The sequence below is a fragment of the Camelus ferus genome, chromosome X (assembly GCF_009834535.1).
Source record: "Camelus ferus isolate YT-003-E chromosome X, BCGSAC_Cfer_1.0, whole genome shotgun sequence".
Lineage (NCBI taxonomy): Eukaryota > Metazoa > Chordata > Mammalia > Artiodactyla > Camelidae > Camelus > Camelus ferus.
The window spans coordinates 17,179,429-17,198,596 of record NC_045732.1 but is presented as its reverse complement, the minus strand read 5'-3'; the positions used below and the strand labels follow the sequence as shown (position 1 = coordinate 17,198,596).

Genomic DNA, 19,168 nt, shown 5'->3' with positions numbered 1-19,168 from the left:
TTTATTCACAGTATACCCAGCAAAACACAGCATGACTAGTTCTGAATGAAACAGAAGAGGAAAGAAGGGAGAAAGGGAGGCCCCTAAGGTCACAGAAGTACTAAGTAGAAGAGACAGGATTCAAAGCCATATCCATCTGATTTCAATCCCAACTTTATTCCATTATGCAACGTTGCCTCCAGTGAATGTGAGCCTGTGTGTGTGTGTGTGTGTGCACGTGTGTACACCCATATATAACTATATGTAGATCATGCCCTATACTGTTACCAGAGGATTACTATAAATGTCGAACTTAAGCTAGTAACCATGGATTGTAACTGGTTATTATCAGTTTTCAGTTTAGGTCATGACAATATACCTGTATCCACTGAGGTACCAGGGAACCTTTTCAAACACATAGACAAACAGAAACCCAACACAATTAAAAAAATAAAATATCAATTATGCATCAGTAGTTAGAAACACATCTTTATGTTTTCGGCTTATTTTGTATGTGATGCATAGGCTGAACCATCTTCAAGGAGGAATGTCTATGGTGAATTCTCCTTTTCCCATAAAAATCTATGCAGATCACTTATTCGTTAGTTATACTCTCATTTACTTTTGTCAGAACACATATTTCATAACATAAAGTTACTTAAAATGTTGTTGATACTTTTGGAAAAGCTGATTCCACTCGAAGATTTTTATCGTAAGTTAATTACACGGAATTTTCCATGGAATGTGTGCACATGGTGGCAACAGTTATTTATCAGTCATAATTGATACATTAGACTTTTATGCCTCCAGTGCAGGGATTCATAACCTGGAGTCCATGGATGAGGTGATCCAGGGGCAAAATTCAAGTCATCGTGAATCTGATACCACCAAAATCTACGCATTTTATTTTAGGCATTTCAAAACATTGATTCTGAGAAGCGGGCCATAGATTTCACTAGCTAAAGAGGTCCATGGTACAAGGGAAAAAAAAACCCTGATTTAATGTCTCTATTTTATAACAGATAATGCAAAATCAATGTTGCATGCACACTTACCTGTATTCAATTATTTAATTCAATTTACAAAGAGTTAATGAACACAACCCTTATTCTAAGCATTGTTCTAGGTGACCAAGAAAATTTTATTCTTGATCACAAGAAGTTTGCTGTTCTTTCTTTCAAGAAGTTTAAAATTTATTCAGAAAAAATATTTTTTAAAGTAAAAATGTATGAAAAGAACCACTATATTAAATGACTAAAAATAGGGTTTTAAGAAAGATCTTAAAACCAGTGATCTTATACAGATTCCCTCACTTTGTTTAAAGCACAGCATTTTTTACTAGAATGAAAGAAATGATTGGCTGGGGGGCAGATTTATGCATTTATATTTCTGGTGGAAAATTCATTAACACTAAACATTCTCTAATAGAACTGCACGTGAGCTTTCTCCTGTAAGTGCTTAGCAGGGTTGTGCAACTAGACAACATTTGATTATGCTTGACACTTTGGGCGTTAGTCTTGCTAGGAGCATTGCTTAAAATTCATAACCAATAGTTGTGGTGAGATGCTACAGAATATGATGGGTGTGTGAATTTGGAAACTCTTAATTTTTATAAGTGATTAAATACTGTAACATGAGCGTCAAGATTTAGGATCATTTCCCTGTAACTATGGCCTTGTTATAAACCATAAATTTCCAATTGAGGAGTATAATAAAGGCATATATATACACATATACAATTTATTCTATTATTCAGTCAGTCAAGTATCATATATTTACTATAATACTTGAATAAGCATACTCATTCAAGTATTTACTCAATAAATGTATTGAATATCAACTCGACTGCGAAGCACTGTGGAGGATATACAGTAATTACTAGGGAACTCTTAATTTTTCAATGAACTTACTATCCACAGGAACCAGACACATAATTAAACACAATCCAAGTGCCAAGATGATTAGTTCAGGCCACAAAAGGTTCTTTAGAAGATCAGACAATTAGAAGTTCACTGTGACTTGGGAAGCCTGGGGAGAGGTTTGATTGTTAGAAGTATCATTTTTCTTTTTCACATCTCTGACCAGAAATGGAATAGCAGTCAAGATGAATAATCTGACAGAAGAGGTAAAAATGGGATAAAAGAGAGTATTTTTTAAAATTTTGCCCCCAATATAAACAAGTCTCACTGTGACCTCCTTACAGATTCCAAGACCATGATTGTGAAATTCACTGGCAAAAGAACTCCAAGTCTATTGTGAATCTACAACTTATAAAGCACAGTTATATAGCAGGATACAGTTTATGAAAGCTTGAAATGAAATGTAAAGAACTACGTAAAAAGGACTCATTGCTAAAGAAACATAAAGTGTGAGAACCATAGGGATTATTAAAGACAAGAATATAACCAGGCAAGTGCCCAGACTCAGAAGGATCATGCGCAGCCTGAGTCTATGGGAAGGGGGAGAAGCCAGAAGCAGGCAGGACACAGGTAATGGGAGTAAGATAATGGTCCATGGCCTTTGTGCAGACATCTGTACATCTTAATCATCAGTGTTCCAGGACTTGTAACAAACACAGGCTCAGAACAGTGGTGGAATGACACATATGCAGAAATCCAGGTGTTAGAATGTAGGCAGAGTAACCAAGGCAGAGCATCCTTTTCGAAGAGGACCCCAGGTAATGGGTTTGGTTTGAGTAGATAGCACAGGGAGTAGGAAAATCAAATCAACTAGGTATGACTGTATTTATTCATTTATTCATATATTCATTCATTTAACAAACATTTGTTTACTGTCTACTATGTGCCAGATACTGTCCCAAGCACCAGGTAAAGAGCAGTAACCAGGACAATGTCCTTGCCCTTGTGAAGTTTACATTCTAGCCACTCATTATTTGCTTTTTTTTTTTAATTCCATTTAAAACTCAATTTTAAAAAGTGATGATATTCAGGACTCAGACCTATGGATTGTATTCCAACTGCAGTGAAACATGGATATTTACATCTTTTGAAAGCTCCAATGGTGAATCCAATGTGCAACTGGTTCTGACAGCCATTGTCCCCAGATCAGTCAAGATAGGTTATGTTCTGCTGCAGGAACAAAGGCCACTCAAATTTCAGTGGCTTGAAACTAGCCATGTTTATTTATCCTTCATGTTACATGTGTATTGCAGGGCTACAGGGCTGCTCTGCTCATCATGATCATGCTAATGGAGCAGCTACCACCTCAGATGTTACTGATCACCATCCAAGAGGGAAAGAGCGCTCTGGAGGCTGCCACTCCAGGGATTAAACTCTCGTCTGGTCTGAAAGCGACACATATCACTTCTAGTCACAATGCCTTGGCCAGAATTAGTCACCTGAAACCACCCATCTATAAGAGGGCCAGGAAGCACATACTGTCATGTGACCAGAAAGTAGAGGAAGCCATAAATGGTTGCTGACCAACAATAATATATAATCATTAGGGACACGCATTAAGGTTAACCATTGTTGACCAGCATTAATGACAATCACTGTTCACTATCACTAAAGATGATCATTAAAGATAACCATTTCTGACCGGCATTTAGGGTAACGTAAGAATAAGCATTACACCGACCCACGTTAAGAGTAACTACTATTGACCAGTGTATCCAGGGTAAGCGTTATGTTAACCACCATTAGGACAACGATTATGAACCAGCATTAACGATAACCACTAAGGAAAAGCATTACCTTGACCAGCATCAGGACAGCCATTGATGAACAGCATTAAGGATAACAACTTAGGATATCCTTCAGGCCAGGTAACTCAAATCTTGGATTCGTGGTCTCCATGTAGCCCATCCTGACCCGCCAACCTCCCCATCTTTGCTGTATTTTGAACTACAAATTGCCCTGGCCCGTGCTCACCACCCAGGAGACATGAGATAACTCTCTTTTGTATTTCCAGAGCCTCATAAGTTCAGTCCCACCACAGTATGCACCACGAGGACTTGAAATAATCTATGTACTTTGCTGAGAGTGAGAACTATGATTTACCTTGGAATCCCAAGCATGTAGCATGGGGTCTGGCATGTGGCATATGCTCAAGAAACGTTTGTTGAATTGATCTCCTAGCAGCCAACTTGCAGACGACTCCATTTTCCTGAAACTTATTCCTGCAACGGGTGACACTTCTCTGCCCTGCACACAGTGTATGCGAATGCCCAGGCTGATGAACTGTTTCCACCTAATTCCCTCGATTCCATGTTCGACAGAGGTAAACACAGCGATGCCTCTGCCAACATGTAGGTATGAATTTACTCATTGAATTAAGCCTCTGCTGTCAATACTAGGGAGACTAACTCCAAACAGCAGCAGAAGCACCCATCTTATTATGAAATACAATCCTGGAAACGTGTTCATTATAAATACTAAAGATTCGCCACCTTCCCAAGTCAGATAATATTTCCTTACAAATTATAGCACAGCAAAGCCCTGGAGATTGATACACAGTGGAAGAGCCACGGTATTTTCAGATTCTGCCTCTGGTTTGTGCTCTCTCTCTCTCCCTCCCTCCCTCCTCTCTGGCTACCTCTCTCCATCCTCTGTGTGTGTCTTTGTCTCTCTGTCTGTCTCTCTTTGTCTTTATGTCTCTCTCTCTTTTTCTGTGCCTGTGTCTCTTTCTACCACCCCGACCCCACTTCCTCCCTCTCTCTTCCTCTCCCTCTCTCTCTGTCTCTCTCCACAAGCCCTCTCCACAATGCCTCATTAGCTGGATAACTGTGTGAGTACCGCTTTAAGGATATATTATATCCTTCATCTCTACCTAGATAATAGAGTAAAAACCAGGGAAATTGCTCTCGATGGAACAAAACTCATTTATCACCAATAAACAGCAGCTGCTGATGCTTGATAACAACGCTGTCCCTCAGCACACCGAAATATTCATGCAAGGCTGTGCTAATATCAGAACATGTTACGCTAAAAATGCTTGATAAACAGAAGTGGGGATATAGGTTGAAAGGGATGCTAAATGAACAAAGATGGAATCTTTTTAAACTGGAGAAATACAAGCAGGTATCTCACCTCTGAGATACTGGTGGTGAGGCTCTCGTCGGATTAGGCATTACTAAGCATCACAATTATTAAGTCACACAAAGAAAAATCAGGCTAAGAGATAAATTTAGACAGTCAAAATGGTCCAATTCTCCTCCAGCTGTATTTCCTGCCTTTGAAATACCTTTTGAGTTTAACAGGGAAGTCCATACATAGGAATCCAATGGACTACATTAATGAACACTGAATTCATGTTCATTTAAAATCTATTCTAAATTATTATGAATTCATGTTTATATCTATCCCAACAGGGCGTCCTTTTGAGATTTTTTTCCCCCAATTTATAATCTCTTTCATTGTTATTTTTGTGGCCAGAAACTGGTGCCTGCAGCCCCCAGCCATAGCGAGGATGTAACCTGAAATAGGATGTCTATGTAGAGCACTGATCAGCCCTTCAGGCAGTGAACACGTAACTCTGGCCATGACGGCTCCATCCTCCAACCAAATGTTCTTTTGTCTTCCTAGGATATTTACTTTCTTCCGGTAACAGCCCTTCTTCTCTTAGAAACTGCTTCTTTCTTTACTTCAAATGTAGCTCTTTAGGGCCACCAGGTTTTTATATCACCCTATTCCCAAAGCTAGAGTTCATTGGTAGAGAAGTGGCCACTGGACCCAAACCAGGACAATGTAAGTTCTTCCTGATGCCTTTTCTGGTTGGCACTGATTGCAAAGCTCCCAATTTGGTAGTGAAAGCTACAGAATATGATACTTAAGAGCAGTTGGCAGCCACGTTCCCTGACTCATGGAGGAAACTTGTGTGCTGGGGGAAAGGCGAAGCCAATAGGCAGAGATAAAAGATGAAAAATAACTTCAATAGTGTTTGTAGTGGACATTGTAAGCATCCGACCCATATCCCTCTGGGAACTTGAACCGCTTCTGTGCATCCTTTGCCCAGCTTGTGTGCGTTTGCGTCTAATGGTCTACATCTGTGACTCTATTAGGACAACAGCTCTCGGATTACTGGAGCTTCGCTGTGCTTTGGAATTTAATGATCCACACCTGTGACGCCTTTAAGGCGCCATTCTATTGGCTAATGGAGCATCTTTGCTCTGACACGTGAAGCCAGAAGTGCCCAGGTTCACGTTTCCCCAGGGTGGGGGTGGGGGGCTTCCTGGTGCAGGCTTACGAAAACCACCCTCCCTCGCCGCCAGTCGGAGCAAACTCTGAGTTATAATTTCTGCTTTCTCTGGCGCTCCCCTGCAGGGTCAGGCTGAAGCTGGGACCTGGCTTGGAACAGCATACTTGTTTGGCTTCCTCCTCTCCCCTGGCCCGCTTCTCACATGCCCCTCCTGCTTTCTCCAAAGAGCACAAAAAACAGAAACTAGGACAGCATTCAGGTGAGTCACTGGTCCCAACCATCCTTGGGGCTATTTTTACTGTACCTTTGAAGGTTGCTTACTGAGGTATCCAGTGCCTTTCAATCCTGATTTGAATAGAGGTTCTGTCATTTGCAATCGAAAGAGACCTGATTAATTCAACAACTGAGAACCCAGTTCAGTGGACTATGGTGTCCAAACGATTATTCTATAGAACATGTTAATAGGAACAGAAAAGTTTATGTGCTTATGGTTTGGCAGGTCTTTCTATCTCAGAGTTGCGTAGTCAACTCCATATAAATGGTTGAGTCAATTTATATATTGCCAAAAATCCAGAAATAGCTCGAAGTCACCAGATCAATAAATAGTATTTAGTAAAAGCTTATTGGGCATATAAGAACAATTTGTGAACTGGGAACCTCCAAAAATAAAAACTGATATGAGGCTCATGGGCGTGAAGTTACAGGGTGTCTTATAAAGTGAAATTGAGCAAGCTAATCATCTGTTTTGTTTTTAGTGGAGGTACTGGGGAATTGAACCCAGGACCTCGTGCATGCTAAGCATGTGCTCTACCACTGAGCTATTTCATTCCCTCAAGAGTAACTTATTTAATCTTTACAATGATTGGTTATTACAATAAGGGTTTCCAGGTGGCAGGGGATTGGTTAAAAGTGATTATTTGGTACCATTTTTAAGATGACTTAAGTTTCCTTTATGATTGTCGGAGGCATTTACAAGAAATAACCTAAGTTCAGTTTCACTTCTGTTCATGAAATAAGCTAAGATTTGTTTTGCTCACATGGCTTAAATGGTTTTGTCTGTTCTGGGAATTCTCGCGTCCAGTCTCCATTTTATATTTCATTTTAACAATATCTAGATATAGTCCCATTTACCATTTAACAGCCTTTGAGACAGCACAGTAGAGAAAAGTTGGCTCTGTTGATCTATGTAGTTTTACAGAAACTGGTGTAGCAGAATACTAAGCAGGGTATTAATAACACTTCCGATCTTATTATGATTATAGACAACATGTGATTTGCAATGAATTTTAAAGGCCCAGGAGAAGTTTACTGATGCTAATTATAAGAAACATTTTGACAGCCACCATCTGGAGCAATGCTTAAGTGAATATAAGCTGCTAAAAATTAGTTTAATATGATAACCAGTTTATTGGGCAGGTGACAGAAATATCTCTCTATTAACTACTCATCAGGGGTTGAGATCATTTGCTCATACTTTTCTAACATTTCCCTCCCCGTTTGAAAAAAGAAGGCACAACCAACAAAGACCCAGACTGAAATGAGTTACAGATTTGGGACTAATTGGTGCCTGATTAAAGCTATTCAACCATGACCATGTTGTAAAGTAGAAGCAAAAATGGGGCCCTGGCAGGAAAACCCATAATTACTATGACAAAGAAACAGCAATCTCAGTGCTAAATTAAAAATGGAAGTGTTTCACATTTTCTTGAGAAAGGAGGTTCCATAAGACTGTCTTTTACTCATATAAATAATCTGTCAAATTGTTATTAAATATTAATTTTAATATTGGAAAAAGTGGCTTATGCATCATTCTCATGTAATTATTAACCATTAATTAATCCATGAACTTCAAAATAATTAAGTAACAGCATTGATACAATGTCAGTTCACAAACCCAAGCTATATATTAGGGAATTTCAGATACACAGACTCTGTTTTCTGCGCGATTTATAACAGAAGTAGAGTGGAGGTGTGGGGAGTGTGGTCATCTTTCTAAGGTGTTTTATTCAGAAATCACTCTTCTAATAAAGCAGATTTAAGGTATTAAGCCAAAGCCTTCTGTATGTTTCATTTGCAAATGAAGCACCTTGATGTAACAAGTTCACAGTTCTTCATCTTGTTTTCACAAATATTTCAAAAGGAAGGAAAGCACATTCAGTGGTATTGATGCATTTTAGCCACTTGGATTGTGCTTTTGTTTATGATCTAGGCTGCTATTCATTCGTTTGTTCATTTATCCATTCACTCCTTCAATCAACATTTCGTTTCCCACAGTTTTCAGGCACTGGGCCTGTCATGATGGCTAAGTGGGTAAGACAGGGCTCCCTCCATCGCGAAGTCCACCCACAGGCCAGCACTGGAGACAGACAGCATGGGACAACCACCAGTATGGTGTGATAAATGCTCAAACAGACATGCAGAACAGAGCTTAGAACACCTCAGTTGGAAGGAAAGGGAAAGGGGATGGTAGGTGAAGCCGTAGGCATCTAGGAAAGGAAAACATTTTTGCCATCTGAATTTGGTCCTAGATGAAGAACAAGATTTTTCCAAGTACCAAGGAAGAATGAACTCTTTGCAGGTCCAGTGACCCTTAGAAGCAAAGCCATAAAAGTGTGGAAGCATAGTAGGCAAATACTGAGAAACTCTGAGTAGGTTTATCCAAGTTGACAAATCTATACATCCCTTAGATCTGGCTAGTCAGCACAGGGAGAGAAGGCTAGGACCAGCATGTTTGGAAGCTAAATTAAATTTGGTTTTTGTGCCCCCATGATGCACCCCTGTAGAATAGTCTGTTGATTGGGGAAGTTTTCTTGCCACAGTGAAGGGTCTAGAATGCACTCGCGGTAACAGAGAGCACACTCAGCCCTGATGCTGACTGGCGGTGTGATGGGGACAGTGCTTTGCATCCCTTCGTGCTGCTTGGGCACTTGGACTACACTCTACATATATGAGACATTTGAGCTTAGAAACAGACACCACCAGCCAGTGAGGCTAGGGCTCTTCGTATAAAGGCATAAAAGCAGTCTTTGTCAGGATTAAGTGGCTGGACAGAGAAGACCCCATCAGTCAAAATTTTCAGTATCTATAACTGGAAGGGATAGGAAAAGGTAGGCTCGAGCACAGCTCAGCATACCCAAAGGAATGAAAATTCTCTGGCAAAGTTGTAAAAGCAAGACAAAGACAGTAACCCTCAAAATTCAGAAATTGCTACCTTCTCTTCTCCGTGTTTATATTCGAAATTCTCTATCTCTGATGAATCAGTACTGGGAATGTAATATACAACATAATTAACGTAATTAACGCTGCTATTTGCTAATATGAAAGTTGTTAACAGAGAGTGAATCCAAAGAGTTCTCATCACAAGGAAAAAATGTTTTTTCTATTTCTTTTACCTTATCTCTGTCTGAAATGATGCATGTAAGTCAAATCATTATGCTATGCACTTATAAAACTGGAAGAAAATAACTCTGTATCTGAAAATGTATCCAAAATTCATCTAAGAGTAATTAGGGGCCTCCAACATGCAGACACTGGTGGAACACTTCCAATTTTAACCTTGGTTCTCAAGAGAGCATGTTAGAATCTACTGGAAACCATAGGATAAAACAGGTACATCCTCCTAAAATGTCAATTTTACTTGATGAAAACTACCTAAGATATTAATGCCTATAGTATAAATTTGTATGTAGAATTCACTTGACATTTTATGCTAAAACAAAAGACTTCAAAGAGGCTCTGAATTTTCCGTGGATACCCTAGCACTGTGCCGTTAGGAGAACGTTAGTGAAGAGATTTGAGAGGCATTTCTTTATTTAATCCTAACAAGTATGTGATGCTTCCTATGTTACCCTTGAAGAGGTTAAGGTTCACAGAAGTTATTAATTTGCCCAAAATTTTACAGCGCCCTTAATTAGAAGATTTCCACTGATGTTTCAATCTCAGCTTGAACAAAAATAAATGTAAGACAAGCACATAGAGACCAACCTTAACTCCTGTGTCTAGCATTATATATTAGCACTCACATTTCAAACTGTCATCTTCTTTCACTGTTTCTGTGTAAACAATAAAAAATAAAAACATGTAACTAAGTGTTCCGTATGTACTACAAACTGAAAACTTTCAAAGCTCCTCATGTTGAACCATTTCCACGGTTAAAACTTATCCTAAGTTTTGTGTTGTCTTTGGAAAAATGGCACTTAACTGCTGCCGTCAGGGATGCCAGTTCCTCACACGTTAATTTTACTTACTCAGAGAGATTAAGCAATGAGTCCAAGCACACACAACTGGCATGAGTCCGCCTAATTTAAGAAAGGCTTCAGAATATGAAAACAAATACACGTATGTATATGCATGACTGGGACATTGTGCTGTATACCACAGATTGACACGTTGTAATTGACTGGACTTCAGTTTAAACATTAAATAAATATTAATTGTACCACTAAAAAAATAAATAAATACAAATTCACGAAAGAAAGAGAGAGAGAGAAAGAAAGAAAAGACAGACAAGAGAAGACAAAGACAGGTTCAGGAGTGACTGATGTAACAAGACAAATCCTCCAAGGAGCTATGGGCCACAGAGCCTAAGACGTAAGAACTCCTCTAAGGGAACGTACTATCTGGAGAGCTGGGACTTTTTGATCCTTTTAACCCAGACACATGGCAACACCATTGATAGGAAACATTGTCATTTTTCACCAGCAGCTCTATAGTTGTTGACCCTTGGGCTTGCTCAGGAATGCATTCAAGATGCTGTCTTTCGGCATTCAGAATCCGTAACCTCCCACAGGTTCCAAAAGGCTGGAAGTCCAAAAACTGCATTTACTCAACTCCCTTGACACTAGTATTCTGGGTGTGCTATAGGTTTTGCCAAGTAGATATATTCATAGGAGATACAGAAAGCATGGGAGAGATAGAGGGCATTCTTTTCTTTGTTCTTTGGGCATAAAAATATGGCTCAGCAGATAGGATGTTGACTGGATTTCATGGTCACTGTAGTAGCTTCCTGGTCCCTGCACTGCAGTCATGTTGGCGTATAACCTTGGAGTCAGCCTAGAAAGAGCCTCCTGATTTTGATCCCTTTAACCCTTCCTGTAGCTCTCTAAGCAACTAATTCCTTGTATTAAATTTCCTTTTGGCTTGAAGTTCCTCAAGAGGTTTCTTCTAGGGAACATGATGTAAATCATACCTGCAGTGCCACTATGAGTTGTTGCTAGCAAAAATGCGACTTAAAAGGCCAAACACAGGGATCTGAAGTTAGGAATGTGCTCCTTCCTTATTTTCTGTTTTATTTAGCCAAAGATGACCCAGGGCTTTTGTAGGATGGTTGTAAAATGGCTCTTTCCAGTGTTGCGTATTTCCCATTCTCACAATATATATGATCTGTTTTCTGAAGGTGAGTACCTATAACAGTGATTCTATTCTTGTATATCAAAGCAAATTCTCAACTCTGGCTCTAAGTTAGTATCACTCGGGGTCCTTAAAAATGTGATATGCAGGGCTCCATATCCAGAAATTCTGATATAATTGGGTTTGGTGGAATCCAGGCATCTAGTATTTTGTAAAAACCTTTCTGGTAATTCTAAAAGGCAACCAGGGCTGATGACAACTGGACTAGACCAAACCATAGCACTGTAGTTGAGCCACACTGCAGAACACTTTCACAGTGCACAGATAGAGCCCAATACAAAGCCATGTTAAATGCTCTAGTGACAACGTACTCATGCAGTTCAGATGAGGATGAGAGCAGTGAGGCTTGGAGTTGTCCAGGGATGATCGCGGAAGAGTGACTTAGGCTGAACTTTAAACAGTGAGTGAGAGTTGCACAGGTGGAAGAGAAAGAAGGGGGTATCAAAGCAGTGGAAATATCCAAGATAAAGGGACAAAGCAGATATGAGCATGTTACCGTTGACAGGAGATGTGGACAGTTGAAAATCGACCTGACAAGAGGGGAGTATGAAGGCTGGAGAGTGGAGGGAGGGGACAGATTACAGAGGGCCTCAGAAGTCAGCCTAAGGGGCCTAAACTGGAAGCACAATGCAATTGGAAGGTCAGTGAAAAGGATGCCCTAGTCTTCAGTCATGACGGATGGTACCATCTTTGGGAAACTAATATTCCTGAACTGAAAAGTATTTAAGCTTGATGATGAAAGCTTGAATCTGGACATAGCGAGACTCTTGGAATGGAGAAAGATGTGAGAGTAACTTGGGGTTTAAGCAGCATCACAATCGTATATCACCTGTTCTGGACTGAGGTTAATGATTCTCACAAAATCCTCAGTGAAGAGTGAGCCTATGTTGGGGAAGTCTAGTCTTTCCTCATCATGTGACCTCACATTAGTTTAGGTGACACCTGTCACGAACACGGTCGGAGCTCCACCTAGATCCCCTGTGATCCCTTTTGGCCATTGCAGTGCATGCCCACTCTGGTTTCTGCGGGCCTTTGTGTGTAATGCCTGCACCTGTGGATCTCTTTGGAGGACACCCCACCAGCAACTGGAGCTGTGTTCCGTGCTGTGGAGACCCACAGTGTCTGGGTTCGGTGTTCCCCACGTGCTCCATTTTCCTGGCAGCCCTCAACCAATCACTGGTAGATGCCAGAGTATGAACGCCTAGCTCCTTTCCTCCAACTTGAGACAAAGTCTAGAGCATAAATCTAAACCCTGGATCTCCCTGCAGGATCAAACCAAAGCTAACTGTCAGGGAACTTTGCCCAAGACTGGAGGCTTTTATGGCATTCTCTCTTCCCTGCCCGGCTTCTCCAGTTCCCTTATCAGTCTCCCCTAGGAGCACATCCTTAGCGTATTGTGCGCACAGAAATGCTCGCCGCGGGGTCCTTTCTAGAGAGCCCAGCTTGGGCTAGCATGCTACTGAAGTGCTCTCACACGTGCCGTGTTGACTGTACTCATTGTGGGCTTTTATTGTCCTCTCCCCCACATCAGATTTTTAATGGAGAACTTTTTTTTAAGTACCAGGATGAAGCTGAGACTCTGACTTGGGAGTTTGTCCAACAAGTCAAAATAGTTACTCTCCATTTTTACCAGCTCTAAAGTTAGAAATCAGTACATCAAACCCAAGCCCTAAATCTGATGTTATTGGATACAGAAAGGATTATTTTGAAAAGAATCACCACTTAGCAGACTCTTTTCCATTCATATCGTTCCCAACATTAGTATAAATGATTTATCTTCCGTTTCACAACCAACTGTGTTGCTATAAAAAGCTCAGAATCTTGACCATAGTTCTCTATTGATAGAACATTTTTTGCAGATTTAATTGATTCATCACCCAGTTTTATATGCCATTCTAAAAAAAAAAAAACAAACCTCTCTTCTGTTCTTTAATCTGCCCAAAATATTGTGTAAATAATTTTTGTTACACTAGACAAAATTCTGCCCATATTTTCTTTCACAGCCACATGCAAATACACACGCACACACACACTCCACATTCTTCTCTGAACAGAGGCATCTTTGTACATGATGCTGTACTTCACGTCGTAGTACCCAGCTTAGTGCCTCGCATGTAAGAGGCATGATAAGAGGAAACATATTTTTTGAACTTGCATCATCAGCAACATTGTTTTTCTCCCTGCATCCCATTTCCCATTATAAACCCCATGATTAGAGTAAGGAAAACACTGCCTTATTTAGGAGGAGACTGGGGTGCCTTGGGAATCCGTCTCAAACAGAAAGGAGTCCTCTCCTCCTGCCATGGGAGGATGTGGGGAAGGAGGAGAAGAGAAAGGGAAGCAGGAGAACACGTGCCTTGCCTTCCCTGCTCGGGGTTGCATCCTGCAGTGGAGAGGTCTGTCACACAGTCTGAGAGAGAAGTTGAAAACTGAGTGGTTTCAGGGGGCAGAGTGTGCTCCTAATTGGGAACTCCTGAGATGACAGATATATAGGGAAGGAGAATGCTTTGTAGAGTGGTCCCCATGTGACTCTTATGTATCGCTACCCCCCCAACTTCCCCTATGTGGAATGGATCTGAAAGTTTCCATATGCTCCAGGGAAGGACCAAAGTGAAGCATAAGAATCTAATGGGGAACTTTCTATGAATGGTCTCTGTGGAGGGGAAAGTAGCCTAGTATTTGAGCCATAGAGGGAAGGCCACTCAGAGAGTGGATGAATGGAAGGATGAGTCAAACCTTGAAGGATGCGCAAAACCAGAGAATCTAAGTGGGACCCAGGAAGCAAGGAGAGATGGCTGACTCTAACAAGAAGATGGACCACAAGATGTCCAAACCATGGACTTCAGCAGTGCATGCCAAAAGGCAGCCAATTCCAGGACCATAGCAAGCACAGTCCAGAATGTACAGTAAGACCTATCCAGAAACCAGACCAGCCCTACCAGGGAAATGGCCCGAGTCCCCCACTGCTCACTCCCGGCCCTGGGAGGGCTGCAAACTTCCCCATCCAACCACAGCTGGAGAAGAAGGATGAGCAGGAAGACAGCCTAAATGGGGAGCTGAAATTTGAATTGACTGAATATGTTATGAAATGGACTGAATCATATAAAAGGGATTTAAACCAGAAGAGAGAAAATCTCTTAACTTTTTTCTCTTGTATCAGTTATCTATGGGCATGCATAGTTTTCTATTACTGCTATAATAAGTTATCACAAATTTAGTGGCTTAAACAATGCGAATTCATTATCTTACAGTTCTGGAGGTCGTAGGTCTTGACACAAGTCTCACTGGGCTAAAATTAAGGTATCATCAGGGCTGCATTCCCTTCTGAAGGTTCTAGGAGAATATCCATTTCCTTGCCTTTTCTAGAGTCTAGAGGTCATCCATATTTCTTAATTCATGAGCCCCTTTTTCCATCTTCAAAACCATTCTCCCACAGTCACATCTCTCACTCACTGACTAGGAAAGGTCTCCACTGTTAAGGACTCACATCAGCAAATTGGGCCCATCCAGATCATCCAGAATAACCTCTCCCTCGCAAGATCCTTGACATAATCATATCTGTAAAGTCTCCTTTGCCTTGTAAGATAACATTCAGAGGCTCCAGGGATTACAGTGTGACCATCTTTGGGTGGCCATTATTCTACCTGGCATGGGCCTCAATGATGGGGAGATATCAGAGGTCAAGCATGAACACTCAAGGCCCCTGAAAGCACAGACTCAGAGTGAGCATCCTGCCACTTCTACCTCATTCTATCAGCCGGGGCCAGAGTTTAAGTAGGAGGCACCGCAAGGTTGCATGGCAAAGGGCCTTCACTTAGGGAAGGGAGAAGAAATACAGCCATTTCTGCCACCTACTCATCTCCCACCCCAACCCCGTATCACTCCTGCTAGCGAGCCAACTCACTCCACTTCATGCTTGCACGTTACTAAATTGAACCTGTGTTGTGAAGTACAGAGATACGGTAAATGTTAATGAAATAGAATGGATTTTAATTCTACCGTGAACAGGATGGTTATTAGATGAGCCTCTCAAAGCTGATGAAAATATAAAGCAAATGAGAATAATATACCTGAATCATCTTTGTTTATTTGGCCACTTTTGCTAAAGTGATCATGTTTTCTGCTTAACCATCATCACAATTTTGTGGCTTCTGGTCAGCTGTTCCCCATTGATAAATGGGGCATGTCCTACACATCCATGAATTTAAAAATCATACAGTCAGCCTAGGCAAATCCTGGATATGGAGGAAAAAGCAAAAATAAAAGACTAACAGAGAAGTAGATATAACTATTTGGAAAATAGTTTTAAAAAGTAATTGGATTTTCTCTATTTTTTTTATCATGTTTTGAGCAATTTTTCTTTTTAGTTCATAGCAGAACTGAACATATTTATTTGTGAAAGAAAACTTTTATATGTTAAAGTTTTATAACAAAGAAACTTTTTAAGATTATATTTATTTTTTCTTGAAATATATTTATTTTGAACAATGACCCAACATGTTTCTTTTCTAAGAAGATCAAGGCAAGTGCAAAAACAGACATCATGTGAATCTATTTGGAAGCAAATTTTGATTATTTAACTGTAACAAGGAACGCCATACTAACATACTGCCTCTAATTGACTGGTTCTCCACTGCAATCAATTACTTTATCTGTCGTTGCAACTGATCATCTGACAGTGCATTTTTCTCTGCCCCTCCCTGTTCCTACATTTTCCTGTCCATTCACTATATTCACTGCTGGGTGTCACCTACGACTTCCAGCCTCACTCCTGATCTGAGCTGCTCATGACTTGGGCATCCTCCAATTCCACTGGTCCCAGGGAGTGTGTAGTTAGATTGGGATGCCTACACCATGAAGGATCCTGTATGGCAGTGCTGACCCGAGGTATCTGGTGAACCCTCAAAATCATAGCTTCCCATCCACCTCTCCCATCCCAAGTCATCCCATTGCATCCCTGATATGTGGGTAGATAAAATGAAAATCTGATGACATCAATCCGCTGCTTAACACTCTCCAGTGGGTTCTCATTATGGATAAAATAAAAGCCAAAATGCAAAAGTTGACCCACTTCATGCCCCTCCAAAGTCATCTTTGACTCTCTTTATTCACTCTTTTCCAGCCACACTGATCTTTCTGCCTCAGGGCCTTTGCACTTGCTATTTCCGCTGCCTGAAACCCTTGTTAATTCAATTCACAAATAGTTCATATATGTGTCAGGCACTGTTCTAGTTTGTGTGAACTAAACACACGAAAACCCCTGCCCTACTGAAGCATACACTCTCTTTCTCAGGATTTTTTATGGCTGCTTTCTGAGTCTTCTCTGGCTTTTGTAGCTAAAGAAATTCATACCTATAGTCTCTCTATGCCATAAGTCCCTGTTGTTTTCTTCACTCTTACCCATGCAGAAAATTATTTGTTTATTGCCTGTCTTATCATTTTAGACTGTGATCTCCATATGTATCTTGCTCTTTACTGGTACCAAGAACTGCACAGGCGGTTGAAGAGAGAGGAGGTACACAGCACGGTTCACTAGACTCCGTAATTGGTACATCAGAACTCAACCGCTGCTTAGATAATTTTTCCACAGGAAATGCATCTATTGGAATAAATTATCATTTATTATAATTGCCCATTAAAGTTATGTCCAGCAATAATAGAAAGTCCCAGAGTCAATTTTAGAGATGGTTGTTCAAAAACTTGTTTACTTCTGAATATAACAAAGTGATTTTGGATAAGATGGGAAAATCCAGCCCTTAGGAAGTTTTTTCAAGGCTGTCATTGTCAAGACATGTTGCCAAGACATGCAGGATTAAAATGCCCAGTCATCTCAAGCAGGAGTGGGCAATCCTTGTTAGGTTAGCTTAGGGACAAGAACATCGGGGCTCTAAGAGACTGGAGATGGCGGAGTTATGGGTAAACTCCTAGCCTTGTGGAGGTAAGGCACAGTAAACACTACCGTGGCATCTCCTTTCTCTCCCTACCTCTCTACCTTTACTGGTGGGGTAGCACAGTTGTAGTGTGTTCAACTCCTCTTAGAAGCAGCGTAAAAGCCAAGAATAGCACTTCCTGAATGCAGATAAGCCATGTCCTTTTTCAAGGTTGTAAGTAAGACCGATCCCATTCCCAGTGCATGACTAATGCTGGAATGCCTTCAGATCTAGACATTTCTGTGGGTATGTGGAGACTTCCTGCTTCCCAACTGCACCCAAAGAAGCTTCCAGTCCAGCAGTGGCAGTGTGTGCTTGGTCTTGTCTTCACAGCAGAGGAGAACTGCATCAGACTATCTGATTACCAGCAACACCATGAGACAAAGACAGCAGTAGAAGAGCGTGGGACATGAAAAAAAATGCTCAATATCACTAATTATCAGAGAAATGCATATCAAAACTACAATGAGGTATCACCTCACAGGTTCAGAATGGCCATCATCAAAAAGTCTATACATATTAAATGCTGGAGAGGGTGTGGAGAAAAGGGAACCCTCCTACACTGTTGGTGGGAATGTAGTTTGGTGCAGCCACTGTGGAAAACAGTATGGAGGTTCCTCAAAAGACTAAAAATAGATTTGCCGTATCATCCAGCAATCCCACTTCTGGATATATATCCAGAGGGAACTCTAGAAAAGATACATGCACCCCAATGTTCATAGCAGCACTATATACAATAGCCAAGACATGGAAGCAACCTAAATGTCCATCAACAGATGACTGGATAAAGAAGATGTGGTATATTTATACAATGGAATACTACTCAGCCATTAAAAAGAATAAAATAATGCCATTTGCAGCAACATGGATGGACCTAGAGATCATCATTCAAAGTGAAGTAAGCCAGAAAGAGAAAGAAAAATACCATATGATATCACTCATATGTGGAATCTAAAAACAAAAAAAGAAGAGGAAAAAAAGGACACTATGAACTCATCTACAAAACAGAAACAGACTTGCAGACATAGTAAACAATCTTATGGTTAGCAGGGAAAGGGGGTGGGAAGGGATAAATTTGGGAGTTTGAGATTTACAAATGTTAGCCACTATATTTAAAAATAGATTTTAAAAAGTTTTTTCTATATAGCACAAGGAACTATGTTCAATATCTTGTAATAACTTTTAATGAAAAAGAATATGAAAACAATATATGTATGTATATACATGACTGGGACACTGTGCTGTATACCAGAAATTGACACATTGTAACTGACTGTACTTCAATTTAAAAAAAAAAAAAAAAGAAGAAGAGCATGGGACTCTTAGGCCAAAGCAACAACAATAACAAAATACTTCCAATGTTCTTTCCTCAAGGTAAGAGTAGTCAGAACTGAGGCTCTTGGATGAAACAACCAATACTGAATTTCTTAGAATTATCATCAGGGATGATCTGGATGGAAGAAAGACATTCTTTGCAAATAGGAGGTATCAAGCAAGGAATCTGTTAGTACAAATGAAAAACTCATGAGAAACACCCTTATTTAGTATCCTAACCTGGTAAAGCAGGACATACCAGTTTCATAAATATTTAAAGCACAATTTTGAAATGAACATTTATATCCCTTGAAGTAGGTTGTTTGTACCCATATAAAGGACACTCTTAGAAACACTTCACTGTATCAAAAGTGTCA

At 40.4% G+C, this 19,168-nt stretch overlaps 1 long non-coding RNA gene across 1 annotated transcript in view; it reads left to right on the top strand.

Annotated features, from left to right (window-relative positions):
- Nucleotides 1-6,392, top strand: part of LOC116661999 — a 61,156-nt gene extending 54,764 nt beyond the window's left edge. The window contains exon 4 of the long non-coding RNA XR_004317970.1: nt 6,264-6,392. This is a non-coding gene — a long non-coding RNA (uncharacterized LOC116661999). The remainder of the gene's footprint in view (nt 1-6,263) is intronic.
- The last annotated feature ends 12,776 nt before the right edge of the window (nt 6,393-19,168 follow it).